Source organism: Micrasema longulum, unplaced genomic scaffold, assembly GCF_059751315.1.
Source record: "Micrasema longulum isolate JH-2025_06_02 unplaced genomic scaffold, ASM5975131v1 h1tg000130l, whole genome shotgun sequence".
NCBI classification, from domain to species: domain Eukaryota; kingdom Metazoa; phylum Arthropoda; class Insecta; order Trichoptera; family Brachycentridae; genus Micrasema; species Micrasema longulum.
Window position 1 is genome coordinate 315,814 of NW_028277336.1, and position 26,595 is coordinate 342,408.

At 31.8% G+C, this 26,595-nt stretch overlaps 4 non-coding genes across 4 annotated transcripts; all 4 read right to left on the bottom strand.

Moving 5' to 3' along the window:
• Positions 1-10,871: 10,871 nt before the first annotated feature.
• On the bottom strand, positions 10,872-10,943 carry TRNAA-UGC (transfer RNA alanine (anticodon UGC)). Its single transcript has one exon. It is a non-coding gene; the product is annotated as a tRNA-Ala (tRNA).
• A 443-nt stretch (positions 10,944-11,386) lies between these two features.
• On the bottom strand, positions 11,387-11,458 carry TRNAC-GCA (transfer RNA cysteine (anticodon GCA)). The gene has a single exon. It is a non-coding gene; the product is annotated as a tRNA-Cys (tRNA).
• A 3,147-nt stretch (positions 11,459-14,605) lies between these two features.
• TRNAN-GUU (transfer RNA asparagine (anticodon GUU)) lies at positions 14,606-14,679 on the bottom strand. Its single transcript has one exon. It is a non-coding gene; the product is annotated as a tRNA-Asn (tRNA).
• A 1,781-nt stretch (positions 14,680-16,460) lies between these two features.
• On the bottom strand, positions 16,461-16,576 carry TRNAL-CAA (transfer RNA leucine (anticodon CAA)). Its single transcript has 2 exons — positions 16,539-16,576; positions 16,461-16,505 (listed from the first exon to the last, which is right to left on the bottom strand). It is a non-coding gene; the product is annotated as a tRNA-Leu (tRNA).
• Between the last annotated feature and the right edge of the window lie 10,019 nt (positions 16,577-26,595).

Below are 26,595 nucleotides of genomic sequence, written 5' to 3' on the forward strand. Positions count from 1 at the left end.
TTTCTTAAATCTTTTTGATATTGATAATTATCAATGTAGTTTATATAAGATGGTGTTTTATGTTTCTTATGCAATAATGTTTTCTTTTTATTTCGGATGTATTAATTTGTATGATATTATGTATTGTCAAAAAAATGTTTTTTTTTATGTACGGTCCCAAATGAGTTTCTCATAACTCCTGGGAGTATAATATGTAAATTTTTGTATTATGTGTTTTATTAATAATAAAAAAAAAATTGAAAAATATCGGAATATGAAACAATCTATGCTGACGCTGTCTTAGGTAATTATCAGGAACATATAAACCAATGCTCATCATAATCTCAGGATTATCGACAATACCGCGCAACAATCGATAAAAATGTGTAGTCAAATACACATTCCTTCTAGTCTCCAAAGTAGCTGAGCATACCCTGGAGAAACTCGGTCGGGTAGAACCAAGGATTATACCCGCACTCTCTCACGTAGAGATATTTAATTAAATTAAATTTATCTGGTAAACTTCTTTTGGATTTTCTCTATCATGAGAGAGTACTTCAGTTCATGTGGCCCCCAAATCATCGAGCCACTCTCGAGTCTACTTCGCACCAAGGAGTTGTAAAGAGTTCTCAGTACGCGGGTATTTTCGAAAACCCTGACAGTACGCGGAACGAATCCTAACATCTTCAATGCATTACCACTGATTGTCTCTATGCGTTCATGAAATGTCAGGGTACTCACAAATCTAACTCCCAGATCCTTAATATTTAATGTTCGTATCAGATTCGAGTCATTAATTTTTTAGCGAAAAAATATTTTTTTGGGCCCTAGTGAAAGACGTGACGGAACATTAGGAAACATTAAACCCAAGTTTATTATGCCTTCCCCATTCATATAGGTATAATGGTTGGATAATTTATAAAGCGCCATTTTTTGTGAAAATTAATTCTAGGACGCTGTAAAATTAATAGATATCCCAGCGCGTCTTGCAGCTACAGAGCGCATGGACGATTGGGATTCTAGTTCCTCGTTTCCAATTATGATCTATTTCTAAATTTGTCGCAACAGAGAGGGAAAATATTTTTGAGAAGGGAATATGGAAGCCTAAATCCAAAATAGGTAGAATGATGAATGTTACACATTACACAGTGTTAAGTGGCCACTTAAACCAGCCAATGACAGGTCATAAGCCCTAGACTTCTATATTACCTTATCTAAAATGTTATTCATCTCTGTTGTAATTTTATTTATTTTTGCACCACAACAGGCCAGGAGGCCCAATTACAATGGTGAATTACATCACAGAACACCCAGGCTTGAGAAAAATCACATTTAATTTTTGTGTTCTCACCGGGAATTGAACCCGGAACCTTCCGTGTGTGAGTCAAGCGTCTTGAACACTGCACCGAGGAGGCCGCCAGGTAATATGTCTATTAACAAATAAAAAAATTAAAAAAACCACTGAACTTCCTCATTTTGAAATTCATGTAAGTAAATATGAAGGGTGGGGGGAAGAAACGCGCTGAGTCATGATTTTTACAGGGTTAAGTTAAATATGCCAAGTTGTAGGTATTTACAGTAAGCACCCGTGTGTCCTATCAAAATACCGTAATATACGCCTAATCATTGGGCGTATATTACGGTATTTTGAAATTTCGGGCAAAGCTGAAGAAACGCGAGCAGTCAGTATGATATGGAAAAGAAAGACTCGAAGTTCGCGCATAATTTTCAGAAACAAGCGTAGTCAGTCGCAGATGCGGCAGCAGGCAAACTCGTATTGTTTTGTCTTGCGGTGTAGTTTTACCACACATTCGCCTGAGATCGCATTTCGACAGCATTCCAAATCCAACCATGTTAAATAACGCTAATGTTCAATATGTACATATTATTATATTTTATTAAAAAATGTTAACGCGTCTTATATCTATGAATAAATTAAATATTTGGTAAATCACGCATTTACTTTTTCTCGGAGAGTGCAGAGTACACAATAAATTAATATAAATGCGGGCCTCATAAAAAATGTAATGGTGGATTTTTGAAAGCGGGCGCGTGCGCTATACTTACACAATGAGGAACTTCAGCCCTACGGGAAATTGGATACAAAAAATGTTTTCTTACGCGGGGTAAAAATTTGAGCATTAAATTGTACTGCAAAGTTTCTTGAAAATGTACAGAAAAAATAATAAAAAATATTTTGATAAAAACGCACTACTTTAAATGACGTCACTGGTTCATGCGAATCAACCTATGATCTGAGAGCTATGGAAGATTTCCGGTCTGCTTGTCGCTTCTGGACCAATGGGAAGAACTGAATGAGAATAAGCGGAAATGAACCTCTGACGTTACACGCGGAGTTATTTCAGAAATACAAAACTTTGAAAAATCGTAGCGCCGATAATACGATATATGTATAAAAATTTAAAAAAATATATTTTGACTTAGTTTAACAGTCTTTTAACAAATATAAAATTCAAAAAAAACCACTGAACTTCCTCATTGTGTAGTATCCGTGAATAAGCCCTTGGTATGTCATCGCACGGCAACGCATTATGAAAATAATCTCGGTCTGTCTCGCGCTCAGACGCGTGTAAGCGTTATAAGCGTGACATGGACAATTATTGCTTTATTAGTTGCTAATGATATGGTAAAACAATTAACACATGATGCTTTTGCGTTCGTCTGAATTTCGCTGCGATTCTTAATAATAAAAATATAATAATATATACGAGTATTAAGTTATGGATTAAAAACACTGGATTATAAATATGAAGGTATTTCATTACATCAAATCATGAATAGGTCGATTATGTAGTGATGGCGCTTTCGCAAAACTTACACAAAAACATTTTAAATGTACAGAATACTGATTTTAAAAATCTTGATGTTGTAAAAAATCTCCTTTGGATTAGAGCGTAAAAAAAGAATTACTTAAGAAAATGACATATATTAACGAGTATTTATTTTCAAACGAGCATGTTTTTTATTTAACATCATAATAATAATTAATAGAGCGTAATTAAAATGCAAAGTACAAATTATATCGGAAAAAATATGTATACACACTAATTAATAAAAAATAAATCATGTTATTTATATACTTAAAACAATCTACACAAGTTCGCATTCTAGTTCTAGAGTATTTGTCTATAAAAATACATTTTTTTCTAATTTAAATTTTCCCTTGTTCTTGAAAGGACTATAATTAGTAAAATTCAACATTTAAAAAAAATGTTTGAAAAATATAAAATAGTGAACTAATATTACATTTTCATAACCCATTGTTTTTTTTTCATGTACACAACCCTCTAATCCAACACCGAATTTAAAAAAAGATAGCACATTTGGTTCAAATTTAAAACAACTTTTTTTTTTAAATCAACCTCCTTTTAATTTTAATTGCATTAGTGTGAGTTTTCTGAACGCGCCAGTTTAAGTTAAACTACCAGTACCTGACTAAATTTCCACTGTCCTGTTTTGAGTTTCAGTTTTTTTTTTCTGATTATTGGGTCTTAATCGGTTCATCGTTTTTTGTATGTTGAAAATATTATGTTCACTCTCAGCCATATTTCAAACCAATATTTCACAAAAATTTAAAATTTAGTTTTTAACATTGGATATAAAAAAAATACATCTCCATCAGCTTTCATACAAAAATGCCTGTTCGAATATTTAAAGATATCATTTTATTATTTCATCCCACAAAAAGTTTCGTTTTGGTGTTCGGGTTTTGTTTACCTTTAATGAATTATCTCAGAATTTCACATCAGTATGGTTTTAAAGAAAATACAAGCACACAAGATGCTTTAGCTAAATTAACTTCAATCATTTATAAAAGTCTCGACGATGGTAAAAAGTGTTTAGGTATTTTTATTGACTTAAGAAAAGCTTTTGACAGTATATCTCATGATAAACTAATTAGTAAATTAATTCAAATTGGTATTTGCGGAAATGTTTTATCTTGGTTTCAAAGTTACTTAAGAGAACGTCAACAGATAGTGAAACTTAATGACACTTTTAGTAATAAAATAATTTGTTCAGATTTTGGGATACCTCAAGGAACAGTAATTGAACTTATTTTATTTATTATGTATGTTAATAATATTTTTAATATACAAAATATGAATGGTGATATTATTTCATATGCTGATGAAACCGTACTCATTATAAAGGGATCTCCATGGGACGAAGTAAATTTAAAATCAAATATAGATATAATTATAAATTAAAAGAATGATTTGATGACAATATTTTGTCTCTGAATACTGAAAAAACATATTACATCACTTTTACATTGAAAGAACAAATTATACCTCCTATAAATATTTGTATACACACAACAAAATGCAATGAAGGATATCAGTTTCATAATGATAATTGCATTCAAATCACTGAAAAAAATAGCATTAAATATTTAGGCATTATAATTGATAAAAATATAAAATGGAAGGAGCAAATAAATAATATTTTAAATAGAATAAGAAAACTTATATATGTATTTATTAGATTAAGGAATATGTTAACCATCGAAAAATTAAAATCAATTTACTTTGCATTCGCCCAATCCATATTACAGTACGGAATAATCGGATGGGGTGGTGCTTTTAAAACAAATATTTTACCAGTTGAAAAAATACAAAAATTAATTACAAAAGTAATTTTAAAAAAACCTTCTACTTTTCCCACTGTTCAATTATTTAAAAAAAATAAGGTTTTAGATATAAAATTGCTATATAAAAAGAATTGTTTGCTTCAAATACATAAAGATAAAATAAATAGTAGTATTTCTAGGTCTCAAAACGTAAGTACGCGACCTAGAACAGGTGGTAATATCTTAATTCCTAAATTAAAAACAACTACTGCACAACATCATTATACTTACAGAGGAATATTTTTGTTTAATGAATTGAACAAAGATAATAAAAAGTACAGTCAGGAATACAATATATTTAAGAAATAAGTAAAAAAATACATCTTATAATTCTTCTTTATGTAACACTGATTGAAAACATCGTTAATATCTTTTTTGTAATTAATATATGTTATTTTTAAAATATTATTAATTAAATTAAAATAATCTATTGTAAGACGTCACTCCCCATTATGTACACAAGAATTGTTTATTTCTTTTACGGAATGGGAAACGTTAATGTAAATATATGTATTTGATTATTGTAAAAAAATGTATTTAGTTGTAATAATATATTTTAATTTGTTATTAATATTTTTTTTTTTAATATTTAAAAAATCTACACAGAAAAAAATATAAGAATTTTTTTTTCCATGTGGCCATACTGACGATGCATTAAGTAGCCACCATTTTCAAAACAAGTTATTACATCCGAGAGATATCAGATTCATCTGGCTAAACCAATTCACCTACCAGACAACGCCCGAAAACATTTTTTTAATTTCTGCTATTAGTTTTTGAGTATGTCCAAATGCACCCACATGATAAAGGTTTAGGCTTCTTTACTTCACAAAAGTCAACAGATGAAATAGTTAAGGAAATGTGGATGTTTAAACATGGGCAGAATGGTGAATGTTACACAGTGTGTAAATTGGTCACTCAAACCACCCAATGACAGGTCATAAGCCCTGTAAATGTCTTTACTTCCATATTCCCTTCTCAAAAAGGTTTTCCCTCTCTGTTGCGACAAATTTAGATCTAAATAACTCCCTAGGGAGGAAATTCAGACTGTCTGCAAACATTTGGACACATTCACAACATTGTTAAACTGCAGGACGTTTGTCTTACGTAAATGGACTTTTATGTGCAATACTGTTAGTCTTGCAGAATATGTTGTATTGTATCTTTATATATATAATTATTATGTGCGTGTAATATTACGTGCGGTTTTCAGCAAAATGTAAATCTTTGCCCTGAGCGTATTCGTAGATATTAAAATTTTCAATCGAATTTGTAAAAAAAAAATTTTCACTGACCTACCAGGGTTGCATTCGACGAGAATGCATATACAAAAAGAAATGGAAGGAAGTTGTATTTTGCGTTAAAAAAAGTTTGTTTTTGAATGTTTATGAACAACATTCGCTTTTTATGGATCCCAATCAGATTATTTTCTTACATTCCTTATAATTTCTTACTTCTTTTTACTGGGTTTTTGGTAATGCTAGAATATTATTAACCGACATTCAATACATTTTGGGAATCGCATTCGTGAATAAAGTGCACCCCTGTTAGTGAGAAGAGCTAAGTTTGACATTTGTGATTTCTATAATTGAAAATAAATTATTTTATGTTTTGGGATTCAACCATAAACAAATACCTAGGTACCTACTTGAATTCAATATTTGAATATTAATATTTTTTTAGTTTTGGAATTTAATCATTAACGAGTGCCTAGCTACCTCCTTTAAATAAAAAGTCTTATTCCATCTGTCGGGTCCGCTAGTTAAATATAAACCGATGACTTGCTACATCGGTCGTTGATTTATATGTCAGGTAAAATTATTGCACGTGTGTGGGTCATTGATCAATATCCCACATATAATTTCGTTGTACTATTGTTGTACTACACTGCATACATGACATCTGAATGAACGTGGATTGAATTGTTTTTCAGACTCGTCTTTATCATATTATTTATTTTAAACAGTTTAAATACAACTTTTATTTTACGTTTCCACAATTATGATGCCTGACGCCTTTGTCCTGTCTTTTGTATTATCTTCGTATGACCCAAGCTTAACTGTCTATATTTTGTTAGCATTTGCACGCCTCTGAATCTCAAGCAGACACTTATATAGATAAAGTTTATAAAATATATTCGTTATTTAATATTGCATCTAAATGTGTAGGAATCACCGCAATGCGAGTATGTCATTAGTCATTGTCACTGATAACGAAAGAGCCATCAGTTGGGTATTTCGTATGTCGGGCTGATAAAGATAATTGCAGTAATCAGGCGCCGTGCCAATTAGGACCTATTGTTTTTTTTATCATTCGATTCTTCGAATCATCGAATCATTGTTTATTTTGGAGTAAGTTCGTGCTTTGTTTGAGGAGAATTTAACCCTTACGCTGCTACGCAGTTTTTCAAGAATCTAATCAGAAATCCTCTTATTTATACATTTAAAAAATATTTTATCGAATACGTTGTTTTCCAAACACACTACTGTTTAGTCAATTAATAGCAATTCCAAGAAAAATCTTCCGTTTCATAAATATCTAATTCAAGCCCAATGGAGTGAGCAAGATAGACAATTCGTGCCGCAAATAGACAATTTTCGTACAGCGGTTGTAAACCCTTTCTTAATTGAAAATAAAAACAAACAAACTGATCTCGTACTGCAATCTCAAGGCGCATGGTTATTATTGAAACGAAATAATTATTATAGTTTTTTTGTTGATTGCGGGGCAAAGTGCTCTGTTATATATTATCAAACCTACCAATTCCATCAATACATCTAAAGAAAAATTGAGTAAAATATATCTTGAAATTTGTTGCAACAGAGAGGGAAAACATTTTTGCCAAGGGAATATGGAAGTCTAGGCATTTACAGGACTTATGATCTGTAATTGGCTGGTTTAAATGACCACTTTACACAGTGCGAAATATTCACTATTCTGGGTATGTTTGCACATCCACATTCTTGATTATTTTTACATTACCTCAACTCTTCCATCTAATGACTTTTGCAAACTAAAAGAGCTGAAACCTTTATTGATGTCGGTGAGTTTCATCTGGATAAATTATTTCACCTCCTAGGTAATGCCTAAAATTACTTTTAATTTTTTATGCAAGTTATTTTTATAAACAATATTTTGAGTATGTCCAAATGTTTGTAGGGAGTTATTTAGATTGAAACTTAAAGGTAACCGGTAAATGTACAAAGAAGTGATATTATTTCTTGGTAGTTGTTATAATATAATTTTAATTTAAAAAAAATAATTTTTTGTACAACTGTCTCACAAATTGATATCTCTTTTAAGAAAAATATTCCGTTTCACTAATAGCTGGTTCACGCATAATGGATTGAGCGAGATAGACAACAGTTACTGAAATTAAAAACAGCTGAGGTAAATTACATATTTTTTACATTTATATATATTTTTAATCTTACTTTGTTACTCTGACAATTTAACTCTGCAAAGCGTCCTTTTTATTATGAATAAATTTACAAAATATATCATTCAAAATGATAACGGATAGTAAAAGTGATAAAGAAATAATAGTACCTCGCCGAGAAACTCGGAGGCTTAGCAGCTCAACCTATTCCGAAAGTGAATAAGACAATAACGATATTTTTTTGAGTGATAGTGATAATAATTTATAATATGACTCTTACGAAGAGCACGAAATCGAAGAAGCTTTTTCTGAAGTATTTTTGGATCAATATCGAGCTGATATACCTCATTTACGTTTTGTTTGTAGAATAGTTTGTAAAATAGAGTTTGTATGGTAATAATTACGTTTTGTTAGTAGATTAATAATCATTAGGTAATGAACAGCTTAAACATTTTGATTTCCCATTACTGTGGGTACCCATTATAATAAATTAACAAATGATTTTTTTAATATTCAGACGTCCTAATTGACAATCATTAGGTTCCATGGTGAATTATTTTTATGTTTTATGGCTCTTTACTTATTTGTTTATATTCTTAATTATGGGGTTTTCCGGTGATATAAGGACCTCATTAGATAAGAGTTATTATATCAAAGGTAAAGTATTCAATTAGTTATTCATTACGGAAGTACATCAATATTTTCGTAATCACTGAATCGGGTTTAATAGAGGGGAAAACACCAAATATAATTATTTTCCTCAAATATCATATCAAGTGATTAAAAATCTAACTATTAACATTGATTTATTTTTTATTTCACTTTTTTTGAATTGTAAAAAAGGTCACTGTTTCAGGTCCCGACTAGCTAGAAGTTTCCTGTGTTTAGTCGTTTCTCTTTTCTTTAAAGCACTGCGAATTTAAACATCATAAGTAAATTTATAATGAGGATGTTTAGTGGTTTTTTTAAAAAAAAATGTTAATAGACAAAGCTTTTTTTTTCAATTTTTATGTATCGTATTATCAGCGTTACGATCTTTTAAAGTTTTGTATTTCTGACATTAATCCGCGTGTGACGTCGCAAGTTCTCTTCCGCTTCTTTTCGGTTAGTTCTGTTGATTGGTCCATTGACGATTAGCAAACCGGAAATCTTACACAACCCTCTTATCATTGATTGATTCATATGAACAAGTGACGTCGTTCAAAGTTGTTCGTTTTCATTAAAATATTTTTAATGATTTTTTATTCATTTTCAAGAAACTTTGCCGTACACTTTAATGCTCAAATTTTTACTGCGCGTAAGAAAACATTTTTTGTACAAAATTTTCCGTAGGCTGAAATATGTACGAAACTAAATAATAACCCGTCGAATAAGTAATTTTAATGTTTTGAAAATGTTTTATACCACTGACGGTTAAGTGCAACAAGCAGTTCCCGAATTCATTTACCCTTTTGGGGATTATGACGTCAGCATCAGTCTAGTTAGAACTTTATGATAGGGATTAACAACAACGATATATCGTTGTTTAGCAGTATAAGGGTTAACCAATGTCATTTGGGCATTCGAAATACCTGAACATGTCTTGTTCACGATGCAAAAAGTCACGTTTTTCATTATTTTTTTATATGTGGGAGTTGCTTTATTATTTACCTTGTTTATAATATACAAGGTTTATATTTAAAAAAGTGGATTTTTTTGCAATAAAATATCGTTAAATTTAACTAAACTTTGGAGATCAGGAGGGATATACTAATGTGGGCTAATCAGGAACTTCTCAGCATTTGCTCACGTGGAGAGGAAACCACTTAAATCTCTTCAGGAGAAGCCGGCCTGTTGGCAGTAGTCAACAGGCCTTCCGTTCCGCTGGAAGAGTGTTTGGCATTTTGTTCCCTACTTTGGTTTATTTTACCAATTGCCTGCACCATATTGATCATGTATGATACTACCTCTCGTGTGAGTTCTTTATTAACTATCACCGATGGGATGTCGCATAGACCTTCACCCAGGCTTCTGCATTGCGCCTCCAGCTGTTGTCTTTGAAAGCTGAAAAAGGGGCAATGCATCAACAGGTTAGGGACATCTTGAGGAGTTTCATCGTCGCATGGGCAGCTGTCGATCTCGGAGAGCTTGAAGCGATGCAGGTAGCTCATGAACCCACCATGACCTGTAAGCATCTGGGTGAGCTCGTAGCCAGCATTCAGCATTTTTCTGAAATCATAGGCATGAAAAATGGTAGGGAAAAACATTTTAGTTATACTTCCGGTAGTCTCACTCAAAAAACGATCGTTCTAGAGTTGAAGGTTCCGTTTTTCCTTGATGCAAATACATATCAATAATATACACGATTTTTCAGAGCCAGGCCCCGAAACTTCAGAGGAACATTCCTAATAGTAAGCTTTAAAAAAACCTAATAAAATTATTCCAAAAAGTCAGGATATTATTGATAAGGAAAGGTTACTTGTTACGATTTTTTTTATTGGTAATCCGTCCATATTCATACTAATAATATTATAAATGCAATGCTAAAGCGCGTTTTTGTATTGAGATACTTTTTATACTGAAATAAAATATCGCTCCCTCTGGAAAATTCTTGGTAGAAAAATGAATTCTTGGTAAAAAATAATTCATATGGACTTGCAGATCGTCTATTTGCATAGGGATAGATGGAGACCTGGCAATCGACTTTTATCCCGAAAAAATATATCATTCCATCCGGAAACTTCTTATTTGTAAAACGAAAAAACTTATCAATGAACTATTTTCTCCCTAATAGAAAGCGAGTGAAACCGTGATTAAAAGCAAGTTGATAATAATTTTTAAAATTTCATCATCCAAATTTAAAAATAAAAATGCAAAAATATTTGGAGATGCCGGGGATCGAACCCGGGGCCTTTCACATGCAAAGCGAACGCTCTACCACTGAGCTACATCCCCGTCGTACGAGATTGAGAAAATGTTTATATAAAAACATATATCAAATTGCTAATATAATGTTTTGCCATTCTAAAAAAATCAGATTTTATTTTACCAAACACAATATTTATTGATTACTTTTTAACTAAATACTTAATTGAGTTATTGTAATCTAAGACAAAGGAGATAATTGAGAGAAAATCATAATTATTATTATACAATATTATTTGGCAACGAAGGATACGTAGGTACTTCGAAATTAAAGAAATATATATTATTGATATGTACATATTTTTTTAAATTTCTAAATACAATAAAATGATACATTATTGTACATTCGTTAAAACAGTCGTTTCTAATGTATATTATTTTCTACCTCTTAAAACATATATTCTCTCTAAAAATATTGTTCTGAAAAAATAATTTAAATCAAAATAAAAAAGTGGAAAGAAAAAAAAATTGTTAGGGGACACCCGGGTTTGAACCGGGGACCTCTCGATCTGCAGTCGAATGCTCTACCACTGAGCTATATCCCCAGATGAGAGAAGGGGAAAAATTTAAATATATAAACTAAATGCTTCAGAAAAGACTTTCTTATTTTTGTTGATGTAAAATAAATATTTTCTTAAAATTAATCTCTGAAACATAATTATTTTTGTTTTCATAGAATTCAGATGTTATAATTCGATGATTAGTGTATTTACAAATTTAATGCGAGGTGGGGCAAACAGTAAGGTATACAAAAGTATATGTAATTATGATTATTAATCTGGATAACTTTTATAACGCCATTTTCGTGAAAATCACCGTACGAACGCTGCACAGTAAACATCCCAACACCTCTTGCAGCTACAGAGTGCACGGAAGGTTAGAAATCTAGCCGACACTTACATTTTACAATTCACGTGACCAAGACATGTTTTAACAAAATAAAAACGTTCACAGATAGATTAAGACATTACAACAGGCATGGGGAATACCTTAAAGAAGGGAATATGGAAGTCTAGGCTTTTACAGGGCTTATGACCTGTCAGAGATTCTAGATTACAGCATAATCCAGCAAGTATGGAGCTTATGAACAGTTAGAAATCTAGACCCTGTTTATTGTGTACCTATAATCTTTAAACTGTAACATGATTAGAATGACAGTTGTCAGAAAAAGTGACGACATAACTTTGTAGTAACGCCAAAGAAGTTATTTATATTCACACACGAAAAATCATTTGTATCTGGCGTGTTAATTTATTTTTTTAATACAATGCTTGAAACATTGAAATATAAAATCAGCTTTAAAACTAAAAAAAACGAAAATAAACCTAATTATTAACGACGTTCTTACAAGGTTACATCATTTCGCAAAAACGTTGGAGATGGGACAAATTGATCAATGTAAATTGATCGAATAAAAAAATAATTCATTTGATGTTGTACATGAAAAAAGTCTCATTTTTTGGTAAATAATTGTGTTAAACACACTATAATAGGCTTGTTTTTGCGTTTTTTATATCAATTTCCGGAAACAGAGTTTCACGATTGCATGAAATAACTGATAAAATCGATTTGATCAGTGATCAGTAATTTCCCATCACTAATGAAATTAGTTTGACAGCTGTCATTCTAATCAAGCTTTGTTTTAAAGACTATAGTTGATGTCTATATTAGATTTTATTTAGTTAGTACATTTACATAATATGGATGCTAATATTTCAAACGTCTTGCAGCTACAAAGCGCACGGACCATGCATGAAATTCTAGCAATTAAAAATGGTAATAAAAATAATAATAAAAATAATAATTAAGTACGTACGTCGAGCAAAGTAATAGGTTTGGCAATGAGGTAGTTCAGTGATTTTTTGTATAGGCATTTACATATTCACAAGAGCTTTAGTTGCATCTATATGAATATTTCTCCGTACGGATTTGATTTGTCGGAGATGGAAGTAACCGGCTCTTAGAAATATATTTTGTGTTGGATTCACTCATCTTTTTTTTATGGTCCTGTATAGGTGTATATTCAGACGGAATAAAGTAAAATCCGAATTAACTGCTTGGAGTGGTGTACTGGTGTACGAGCACACTGCCGTCATAAGAAAGAAGGACATTTCTAAATAAAACAAAAACGGAGAAAATAAATATTTTGTAACTCGGAGATTAAAAAATTCGCTGTGTGAAAAATACTACAAAAATTAAGTATATTATTATGCAACAGTATGTATTATGGTTTGCCCTAACGGAATACGTATATTAATTTTAATAATGTTTACGTTATATATTTAAAAATTAACATTTTCATCTTCTTTTAAGTAAAAAAAAATACAAGAAAAAGACGTTTCTAGCTAGAAACGCCCTTTTTATTTAGTAATTAAGTAAACGTTCTTCTTTTTTAATGTTAATGTGCCAATTGATTCGACTCATCTCAATAAATTAGACGTTACTGGCCATTTACAGTTTTTCAAACTAGTAACGCCGACCTAATAATCAATTAACTTTTACGCCGGTGTCTCTCGGAACAGAACCCCGGCGTAAAACGACGAGACGTTTACCAGTATGTCATTATTTTACACAGAAGCCCTTTTTGAATAAAAGCGTACCAAATTTTTGGTTTTGTTTTAAGCTTAAGGTGATTCTTAACGAAAATATGAAACGTATTATTCATAGATGGCGCTTTTATTTTATTTTTTATTGAAAAATTACATTTTTACGTTTATTTTCAATGGAAATTTTACAAAACTTGGTTTGCGGAAACTTTACACTGATTGTAACAAATACCATAACAATATAATTAAGGTCCTTTTCACATAATGCCGTACAAAACAAAAAATAACTGATTACAAAAATTCCTTAGAAATATAATAATATTTTTTCAATTCAAATTTTTAAAAAAATCTTATTTTGCGGTTGCAATTCTCGATCTGAGTACCTCGGCCCGTTGTATTGCTATTTACTGTAATTTTCAAAAATGTTCAGGAGAGCTGAAATACGACTTCATTTCAAGACTTCAAAAACTAAAATATTTTAGTGTTACTTTTCTATTATAAATAACCATTTTAAATTACGCTTTTTGTTTTTTTTACTATGCGGATTTACTGAAATATTTATTAAAACTTTTGGAAACTAAAAAACAGAAAAAATTACAGATGGTCCCTTCTGTCATTTGACTTCCCACATGTCATTCATTGTGTAGCATAGAATTAAGAATTCTTTATTCTTTGTTGTGTAGGTTTAATATAATACATTACCGGCTTCGTGTCCTTTTTGGTCTTCTTGGAATATTATTACGAGATGCGAATTTCCGCCCGAAATTTCTATTTCAAATTATTTTTAATTCATATTAGATAAAAAAAGTATAAAATTTTAGTCAATTTTCGAGTATAATAAATAATCTCAGTGAGCACCAAACATTACTATGCTCCAGTATCATATTTCTACAATAAAATTTAACTTTGGTAACAGAAAGTTACAACAATTACAATCTAACAAAATACATGCCTGTCTTTATATTTATATATGCAAAATATTTGAAAGCCTGCAAGGCGTTAAAATAAATTAATATATTTTTATTATAACAGCTTAACCTTATGGTGATATTTTTTTTTCGTAAATATAATTTACAAACATACTTCTATGGAACTTATAATGAAAAAAAATATTTTTAAGATTTGATTTAAAACTTCAAAAATAATCGCCCCCGGGTGGACTCGAACCACCAACCTTTCGGTTAACAGCCGAACGCGCTAGCCGATTGCGCCACGAAGGCTTATGCACGTTGAGGCAAAAATACAGTATAAATTATAATTAGATCATATGTATGTATGCATAGTCGATGATAACGTCGCATTGCACAATGGAATAGCATCATAAAATGTATTTTTGTCAAAAATATTCCCGTAAATAATAAAAATTTATTTTATACATTACATGAATTCACCGAAATAATAACAACAACAACAACAAACCATCACGCCCTTTCCCCGTAAGTGTAGGCAGAGAGGATAGAACGCCACAACACTATCTTTGCATTTCTCGCTTCCCCTACATTCATACATCTTCTCATGCACGCGCGCCGATTATTCCGACTTTTGACATGTCCATCTTTAAGTATTTGTTGGATTTGGTCATGCCATGTCTTTCTCGGTCTTCCTCTATATCTGCATCCATCAACATTCGCATTGTAAATATTCTTAGCCGTTCTTTCGCTGTCCATTCGTTCTGCATGTCCAAACCAGCGCAGAGTTCCTTTCTTGATTTTGTCGATAATGCTTGTCTCAGCCTTACATAATGTACGGATCTCAACATTTGTGCATCTATCGTACATAGTTTTACCACACATTCGCCTGAGAGATCGCATTTCGACAGCATTGAGCCTACTTTCATCCCTGTTTTTCCAAGTCCATATTCGCTCCCTTACATCAGGGACGGGACCAGGACTCCGTTGTGAACTGACAATTTTGCCTCTTGTGACAAACATTTATTTGCCAAGATCGATTTAAGTGCACCGTTTACTCTGTTCCCGGCACTCACCCTCCTTTCAATATATTTCTCAGTCATCCCATCCCTAGTGAACATACTTCCCAGATACACAAATTCCTCTACTTATTTTAGTAAAACTCCATTCACAGTGATTTCACATTTAGTCGTACTTTCATTTCTTTCAAAAACCATCACATTCGATTTATCGACATTCATCGGCAAATCGCTTCTCTTGCATACATCGTTGACCTTTGTTACCAAGAATTGCAGTTCCTCTTTGTTGTTAGCAAGAAGTACAGCATCGTCAGCATACAAAAGACAATTGACATTTAAATCACCCATTTTTGCTCCCATTCTTTTCAGTTCTTATATGCAGTTATCGATATACACGTTGAACAGCCATGGTGACATCACACATCCCAAATAATAAAACCAATAAATAAAAGAAGCAGCTTTGTCGTATCATTGTAAATATTATAATGTTTTCAATAATATATTTACTAAAAAATATATTATAATTAATATCTTAAAGATTTTTTTAACAACAACGAATTATGCATATATATTTTTAGCTAGCGCGTTATCTTTTTATTATTGCACTGTTTTACAATTTACAGGAGTTCTTTGTTTCGTGTCCCTACTACCTAGCTACTAGCTAGCTGTTATTACGTTTCTTTTTTGTTACATGTGCGTATGTTCACAATAAATAAATAAATTTCAATCTAGCCCCTATTTCTCTCTCAAGCGCACTCTACTCTTATGCAGTACTTACTGAATAAATTGATTGGTTGGAATAAATTGCCATTTGGAAATAAGCCCGCCAATATACAATTAACATTTTGTACAAAAAGTTAAATAAATAAATAGAATTTGTATGATTTATTGAAATGAATGAACAAGTGGATTTTTAGTTTTTTTCTATTACACGTTCCATTGAAGCATTTTGGTACTGTTTTTTTATACAGATCACCGTTCCATTCATACAGTAGAAAACAATATTAACAAAAAGTGCACGTTTTGTCCAAAATAATACAAATATGAAATTTAGTAGAATTTCTCAAAAAGATGTGTCAGAAGTGGGATTCGAACCCACGCCCTCAGAGAGGACCAGAAGAGCTCGCCCCGCGTTTAGCGGGTAAGGTGTACCTTGAGTCTGGCGCCTTAGACCGCTCGGCCATCCTGACATGTGAAGGAACGGTCAAAATTAATACTCATAAAATAAATAATGTAGACAAAACAAAATCGCTGTTTGACGAAGAATAAGAGTAGTTTTACAGCAGTTCAATTTTAATTTCATCGAGAGAATTTAATCATCCTTCATAAATTCTTCCTTCCATAGTTCAAAAATATTTTTATTAAAATAAAAAAGCCAAAACAGTAAAATTATTCGATGGAGTAATTTAATGACTCTGACGACATCTATGAAATTGTAAACAACCTTAGGTAAATGTTCTTTGTGTGAAGTTATATTTTATTTTATTTTATTCGATAGATGTCATTACATCCACCCTTGTACAAATTTATTTCAAATGAAATTTCCCTACATAAAACTTTTCAAATAATTGTTAAGTAAACAATACATTATAATTTTTAATATTAGAAGGTGTATTAGCGCATGAACAGCAAAAGAAAAGCCTAGAAGGTTTACGATGCGATTGTTGATGGACGCAGAAATTGCGAAAGACAGTCAAAAGTCGGGATAATCGGCGCGCGTGCATGAAGATGTAGGAATATAAAGGAAGCGAAATCTGTATGAAGACATAGTGATATGGCGTTTCATCTTCTCTGCCTGTCCTTACGGGGAAACGACGTGGGCACTATCCAGTATCACAGCGACATGTCATAGTTCAGGAGCATAGGGATGTACCCGAGGAAATCGATAGTTATTTAAATGACAAAACATCGATAGTGGAAATTAACAAATCGAGAACGGCAATAAAAACGTTTTCGAAATCAGAAAAGATTTTAAACTATTACAAATGGCCGGACCAATCAGACATGGGCACTATCCAATCGCGGAATTCGCCTAGGGGCGATTATTATAATACAGAATACATGCAGATACGCGATCATAACTGTGAAACGACACGATTATTGCGTCGTAAACAAAAGGGACAAACTGACATCAGCTAGGTTTTAAGAGTTTCGTTGATGTGTTAGTTTTCTTTTCACAGGGGCGCTTACTGGCGGTGTATTATTAGTAGTAGTTGTTGGTATCTCAAATAAATAAAAGTAGGCAAGTACATGAACTTTGATAGGTAGATACTTGCCTAGTTCGCCAAGAACAACGCAGAGCACAGGTGTAGATTTCACCTTGCTGTTTTGCGTTTCGTCATCTCACGGAACGTTATTTATTTAACTTTGATTTTACAATTATACATCCCGAGTTGAATAATCTGTTGAGAGAACGAATATCGTAGATAGGTATTAACAAAATTGATGTTCTGATATGTAATTGTACTTTGTAGGAAGAATGGACAGTATTACGCAGTGTGTAAAGTGAGAGAGGTCACAAGTTCAAAAATTCCTAAACTGCCATAATCCTTTATCAAAAATGTTGTATCTTTTGTCTTATTTAGATATGTACCTAGAAGGGCCTAGGAGAGTTGAAACAAGCTGTTTCAACTCTCCTAGGCCCAAAAAAGCAGGCCTTGTTCAAAATAATGGCTTTTAACCTCAAAACTAGAGGCGAGCTATAAAAAAACAATATTACGCTTTGAAACTTAGATAGTTAGTGCATATTGGAAATAATAACACGTCAGTACTTCACGTAATACCTATCGAAAAACAGGCTATCAAAATACTGGCCAAAATCTTACTTTTGGTATATTTTTTTCCGTTCAGATGTCGTATACACACAACCACTCCCTGTAGACTGCTGTTGCCGACTCCATCAAGTGGCGCGTCAAAAAAACAATAAATGCGTGAAGTTGCCAGTTCGCTATCGATCAAAGATTTCTCGATATCGCCATTGTTTCAACACTCCTCTGTTACAACTCTCCTAGGCTATGAAAATATTTTATATTGTGGGAGAAATAGTTGAAAAAAGAGGGAGAGGGTGAAGGGAGGGGCGTGAGTTAAACAGTTATCCCCTCCCTCTTTTTTCAACTATTTCTCCCACAGCTAGGGTAGTTTCAGACTTGAATAAATTACCAAGCCTAGTTGTCCATTCCATTTTAGTCAAACAGTAAAAAAATTGAAAGAATGCTTTTTTGGAAAAAGAAGAACGCAGACAAATAACAGTATGCGAGATATCTGCCTGTCTTTAAATTATATGTAATCTCCGTCTATAACAAATAATAATAGTGTATGGACGGAATATTGTGAAATAAAATGCCAAAAACATTTTTTACTTTGTGGTATGACATTTTACATTATTTGTTTATATATTTGTATTAATCGCTTTGACTTTTAAGTTATGCGTCGAACGAAATGGGTGTGAAATTTTAACTAACTAACTAACTAACTAACCATCACGCCATTTCCCCGGAGGGGTAGGCAGAGAGAATAGAACGCCACACCACTCTGTACTGGCACACTTCCTTTGCTTCCTTCACATTCATACATCTTCTCATGCACGCACGTCGATTATTCCGACTTTTCACATGACCACTTTCAAGAATTTGTTGTACTTGATCATGCCATGTCTTTCTCGGCCTTCCTCGACTTCTACAACCAGACACATTCGCATCATAAATCTTTTAACCGTTCTTTCATCATTCATTCGCTCCGGAATAAAGGTGGTTTTTGTATAAACAATCTAAAAAGATTAGAAATAACTAAACTCGCCTACAGCCCGTATTAAATGCTGCAGCGAGACTTATTTTCAGAATCTCTAAGTTCAGTCATATCACTCCACTACTTCGGGAATTACACTGGCTACGTTTTCCACAGAGGGTGTAATACAAACTCTGTTGCCTTATGTATAAATCACTGCACAACTCTGCTCCGGTATATCTAAGGGAACTATGCATTCCAGATGAACCAGCTGTCAGGCGTCTTACGCTTATGTACATAGATCAGCTACGTCTACGGCGAGAGAAAAAGTTATTATACCTCTACGCAAACAGCGCACTAAATTCAGTGAACGCGCATTTGCGGTCGCAGGCCCTATGGCCTGGAATACTCTCTCAGCAGAGGTGCGAGGCTGTGAGGGTGAAGTGATGCTTCGGAAAAAGCTTAAAATCCACTTGTTCTCTAAATCATTTGAATAAATCCTTGGCATATGGTAACAAAATAAATTGTTTTTATTAAATTACAAATTTAAAAGCTTCAATAAATTTATTAATCTATAGAATCACTATGTAAAGCGCCCTTAAGGTATTTTATTACGAAAATGGCGCTATATAAGTTATCCATAATAATAATAATAAAGCCACTAACAAAAAAAATTCACTCGCGAGCAGAAACAGAAAAAATAAAACGAAAAAAAGGAAATAAAAAACAAATCCACTCAGCCTTATTTTACTGGGCCAGGTGGATTGTATATAAATTAATTTTATTTTAGAACAAATATACAGGTGTTCTCTAAACCCTGTCACATCCAAAACCACGATGATCAGTATGAGCAAGAAGACATATTGGCAAATTAAAATAAATTTTTAGAACGAATAAAATTATTTTAAAAAAATATTGAAAAAACAAATGGTTGCTTACTTCTGCAGGGATGAAACGAGGAGGGAAAGGGGGAGTCTGATACACAGCCAACCGCGCTCAGCGCCCCCCCCCGCTTCTCCCCTGCAGAAGTAAGCAACCATTTGTTTTTTTATATATATTATTTTTTTAAATTTTATTCGTTCTAAAAGTTTATTTTAATGTACCAATATGTCTGCTTGCTCATACTGATCATCGTGGTTTCGGATGTGACAGGGTTTAAAGAACACCTGTATACGCCGGATTGGCACTATACATGTGCAATGGGCCATTTACAAAGTTGTATTTTTACTTTGTAATAGTTTGGCACGCGTGTTAATTTAATATGCACGAGTGTCAATATTGGTTTGTAGTTTATATCCTATTGTTTGTCGAACTCATTCTCGAGTTTCTAGGCTTTTAGGTTAACCAAAGGCAATTTGAACACACGTAAACAATAAATAGGTATGGTAATCTTCCCATAACGACCTAAAGGTATTGTAGGTACATACAATTTAAATCACGTCTGAAGAAACATCTCCTTTCTCTTCCTTAATCTCTCCTCCTTTCCTTTTTCCTCTTTTTTCCCTTTTCCAATTGAGTAATAGTTTTGATTTAAGGTAATTTATAAACTTTTAAATTACCTTAAATCGATTTTTAGATAGATTTTTATTTTTATTTTTATATATCTTTAGGTTTTTAATCTTAATTTTCTATTGAATATTTTATTATTTTATTTTAATTTATTTATAAATTTATTGCAAAAAAATAAGAATCTATATAAAACCAATTAATGTAAAATGAAAACGGAGTGTTCTCTGTTTATGATAATCTCCATCTAACATGGCACAGCCTGTTCTAAGATGGAGATTTTTTTATCTTTAGAGCGTAAGTAGTCCTATACTAATAAAACAATAACATAAAAAAGAAAAACTACTTAATTATAAATGCCTAGCTAATGAAATGTAAGAAATTAAAAATCATTATTATACAAATATAAAGTATATATATGTGCCAAGAATACGTGTTCTGTAACTTGAATTATAAAAATAAAACAATTATTTTATTGGTTGGTTGGAAGAAATTGACATTTGGCATTAAGCCCGCCAATGTACAATTAACATTATTTACAAAAAAAAACTCTTTATTATTTTAATTACCACGCGATATAAAAAAATCAATTTTTTCAATATCCAAATCAAAGGAAATTGAAAAATATTAATAAAAAAACCAAATTAAAACATAAGGTTAAAAATTTGTCAAATTTAAATATGAACATCTCCCTGGGAAGAAAATTCAGCCAGTCTGCAAGCATTTGGACATACTCAAAACATTGTTGAATTAACTAAATATATTTTAATATAAACTTCAACTATTATTAGGGTCCAGATTTCTAACTATACATGCGTTCTGTAGCGGCATGATAAGTTGTAATCTAGAATCGATCTGTAAACATTTATTTTTTCTTAAAAACTACGTCTGTCACTCTATTTGTAAAATGTAAATGGGGGCTAAAACCACCCGGGCGCTCTGTAGCTGCAAGACGCGGAACTGAAACCCAACAGCCTATGCGCTCTGTAGCTTCAAAACGTGTTGGGATGTTTATTGTACAGCGCTCTTGAGGCGATTTTCATGAAAATGGCGCTATAAAAGTTATCCAGAATAATAATGAAAATAATAGGGTGGCGAGCACCACCTATTTTTAATCGACCAACTCCTTCCATATGTTCTCATTTTCCAATAATTTATTTTCTTATATTCATAATTTATTAATAAATAATAATCAAAAATGTTAGGAAAAAAATTAGATATTATTGAAATTGCATACACTCAGAGAAATGTATTTACAAAACGTAAACAAAGTAAAGAAAAAACACAAATACAAAGAAAACATTTAAAAAAAATATAATATGAATATGTCAATGAGATCTTTGGCATTGCATATCAATGGCCAGTGCCTCATAATTAGGAGAGTATGGCGATAATCCTGTAGCAAGCAATGATTTGCATAAATAGTCGAACCGAAAAATGATACTAAATTATGCGTAATATTACGCACTGAATTAAATTTTCACACTTTTTTGAAAAAAAACATCCAATTTTATTTGCTTTGATTGTTGCTTCCTTTTTTTTAGAATCATAGCATAAACTACAAACATTTGAACATATTTTTAATTTTAATATTAATAAATTTAAAAATATAATCATACATTTTTATTTTTCTTAAAAACAAACGAACGGAAACACTTTCACACACACAATAGGCTACTCGCGTACACGGTAATAGAATAAAACAACGTGTAAAAGTGTGTCTGCTAATAGAATCGCGGCGCTTACTGTCGTCTGGTGTCGGCCGAACCGGGGAATCCCACGCCGGCACCAACCGGCGTAATTGTAAATCAGCGTAAATCGAACCAGCGCAAAACGACGTTTGCCTGTAATTAGAAGGAACATAGCTTTTGCAGTTAATATAAGCCTTGTACATTATAAGCGAGGCAAAAAAATAAGCCAGAGGACGCGCCGTATTCATTTTCTAATTCACTAGTTTTATATGTATTCCATGGTATTAAATATGCATGCTTATTTATGCAATAAATTTATAAAATTAATAAATAAATTGCATTAAATAACTCCTTATGTTTTTTAAGACCAAAAAGTAGGTATTTTATGACTGTTTTGATCACTTGTGCGCTAATTTATAATTTAGTATCTATTGTATGTTTACAAGTAACATGCTAAATAGCGTAAAATATGTAAAAGTTACCCATTTCCCGGTAACTTTCTTAGTTTGAGACGTAACTTCTCAAACAACCGTCCGCGGTAATGGAGGTTTCCCAACATGCTGGAAGCTTCCATTTCCCTCATGTACCAGAAATAAAAATGTTTACAGTACATTTGTGGTAAGCAGTAAAATGTCCATTGTTTGAACCGTAGTTATGCCTTCGTGGGAAAAATATTATGATAATGGCTATTTGTTTTTTGTTACGAAGAAAAATGAAAAGTGACTCTTATCTTAAAGGTTCTCGTAAAAATGAAAGCGTTTAAAAAATTAACATTTATAAGATGTTGATTTAATAGTTCATTTGTCTTTTGTACAGTCCATGAATTTTGATATCTTTTGCGAATAAAAATAAATTAAAAAACGCATTTTATGGTACTTATTTAATATAATATTACAATATGCAATGCTACATTGGCTCGTTTTAATATGCTTATGTTTGTGTCAATGGAACGCCTATGTGACGTACCAAGTATAGCAAGTCAAAACTTGTCATTACTCAAAAATTTCCGCGGAAATTCAAAACTTGCGATACTTGGTACGTCAAATTGATTAACACAAACATAAGCATATTTAAATGAGCCAATGTAGCATTGCATATTGTATTATTATATTAAACTAGCAGACCCGACAGACGTTGTCCTGCCCGAACGTTGAATTGCCTGCTATTAGCTTGGAAAAATACTTTTATTAATAAGTAGGTACCTAGGTACTTTTTTATGGTTGAATTCCAAAACATAAAATAATATATTTTCAAATATGGCATTCTTTTTGCAAACGTAAAACTCCGGTCTTCTCACCAACAGAAGAGTGGACTTATGTAGGAATACGATTTTTAAAAATGTATTGAATTTTATATAATTTTAGTATTACCAAAAATCCAGTAAAAAGAAATAAATGGATAGAAACTATAAAGAATTTAAGGTAAGAATCTGATTGAGATCCACAAAAAACAAATGCTGTTTGTAAACATACAAAAACAAACTTTTTATAAACAAAAAAAACAACATCTTTACATTTTTTTGTAAGTTCATTCTCCTCGAATGCAACCCTGGTAGATCGACGAATAAAACGTTTATGCTCCTTACTTCTTTTTAAAAAATTAAATTGAAGATTTTAATATCTAAATTCCATACAAGTCATGGTCAAAATAGCTTTGTCTTCAAAGGTGTAAAAAATTATAATAATCTTCCCAATGAACTAAAAACTATTAAAAATAATATATCAATAAATAAATTTAAAGTTAATCTAAAGAAAATTTTTGAACACGTGTAAAAATAACATTAAATTTTAATTAGTGTGAATGTATTATTGTTTTATGTTTTTTCTTTATATATCCTATTTTTTTATATTTTTTTTTCATATTTATTTTTAATTTTTTTCTTTGTTCTAAATATGCTAATATGTCTTCTTGCCCATACTGATCATCGTGGTTTAGGATGTGACAGGGTTTAAAGAACACCCTGTATATATAAAGATAAGTACCTTAAAATGCGTTTTTAAATTTACTTTTGTTCGCAAAAAATATCAAAATACATGGACTGTACAAACGACAAATGCACTATCAAATCAACATCGTGAACATACAATTATTTTTGATAATTATAAATTTTCGTCCAATATTACCTCCATATTAACCCTCTGGTAATTTTCGTCTGACAGTAATCGCTTTGTTGAAGTGCTGACGGAATTATTAGAATATGTTTATGGTAAATAAATCTTTTACGTCATCGAAATAAGTTGCCATTAGTCTTCTTTTTTTTAGTGCAGTAAACTTTATGAAAAATAGACATTATTATAAATGTCCAATATATTTGCACTGGAAAAAACCGCATTGCAATAAATCGTCGGGGTCTTAGTAATTACTGTTGCTTTTATAATATTATTCACATTTATAAAAACACAGAAAGTATATTATTATTAAGAATACATTTGAAAAAATCCATGAACACGAAACATTGCCAACAAAAACACTTAAAAGTCACTTTCAATAAATATTTAATATTAGCTTCATGCACGGTAGTCAAACGCGCAAACCACTATACCACAGGGGCAAACCGTGTATAGAAGCGATTATGCGCAGCTTACCATCATATTTGACTAACATAATGTTTTATTGTAACTTTATTTAAGGAAAAACAAATAAATAATTAACATCTATTTTAAATCATTTCCACCGTTTGTATTTTTATCCTAAAAAAATATAAATTTTAATAAAGCGCGCCCAGCGCCTGCGGTGAGCCAAGAAACAAGCCGATTATTCCAGCTTATTTTTCCATACAAATAAGTATACTATATTTTGAATGTATTAACCCCAGTGCGGGTTTTTTCTCCTAGATTAAACTTGCAGATTACACAAATTATTTGAAGATTCTTGATTTGAACAGTATTTCAAACATTGTTTCTTAAGGACTACTTTTCTGATGGTACTTTTGACATATGACCATAATTACTTTTATGCGTCATATTGAAGGACATAAAGCGCTCCACGCGGCCGTTTTTAGCACTATTATTACTAGAACAATTCGCCCAATCGACATTTAAATTGAGTACCTAACATGGACTGAATTCATAGTGGTATTTTTTATTTATTTTTTAATAAATTATATATTAAAGTAATGGATGATATATCTATACAGGAGTTCACCAAACCCTGTCACATCCGAAACCACGATGATCAGTATGACCAAGAAGACATATTGGCACATTTAATTAATTTATCAGAACGAATAAAATTTTTAAAAATCAAATGGTTGCTTACTTCTGCAGGGGAGAAACGAGGAGTGGGGAGGGGGGAGTCTGATGTCCGGTGTCTGGTACGCCGCGCCCCCCTCCCCCGCCTCAGTCCGAGCACTGAGAAACTTGGCTTATGATCGACTAATATTTTACGTTTCCGTAGTTTATCCACACTATTCAATTAAAATATTAACATTTGGAATTTTAACCAATAAATTTATGGCAGATATTGAGAAAAATTTACAGAACAAAATATGAAAGTCGAGATTTTTTAATGTTTGATGTGCCCTTTCCAAAATTATATGCACGTCAGATATCGTTCTAAAACGCCTTCACTGACACGTCTTAATGCTGAAACATAATTTTATCCACATTATTTCATCAAAACATTATCAACGTCACAATGCGTTCCGATCAACAAAAAAATATTTCACTGTTCTGTCACACTGTTTATAGGTTATAAGATTTTACGATAATTTATACTCCACGTCTATTTTATAATTTCACTCATAACTTACACGCTTATTTAATAATTCCTTATTAATATGCTTTATTATGATTTCGATAATTATACACTTGACACGGATCTACTAGGACTGGTCATGATAAAAATATTCGTTCATATCAAAACTGTAACGATTGTTACCCTGTAAGCTTTGTACTTAATGTGCAAAACATACAGTACCTAGGTAATTTATGAATAGACTTGAAATGTTAAAACTGAAAGAACAAAGATCTCGGATATAATATCGCTTCCGCTTTAAAACAATTATTATGAGTAAACAAACAGGACCTGTCACTTATTAGCAAATAGTCGCGGTCGCGCCGGGTAGTTGAAGGAACCCCCGCTTTAGAGATGGGGGGATCAATAAATACATCGATTTTTTTTTCAATACTCGTACTACGCTCATAACAAGATGCGCTTTTTTTAAAATTATTTTTTTATTCATTTTTCTTTTGTTTTTTGCAATAAACATGATAATAAAACAGAGTATTAAAAAAAATAAAGCATAATTACATATCAATGAAGTACATATTAATAGTAAACAAAAAAAT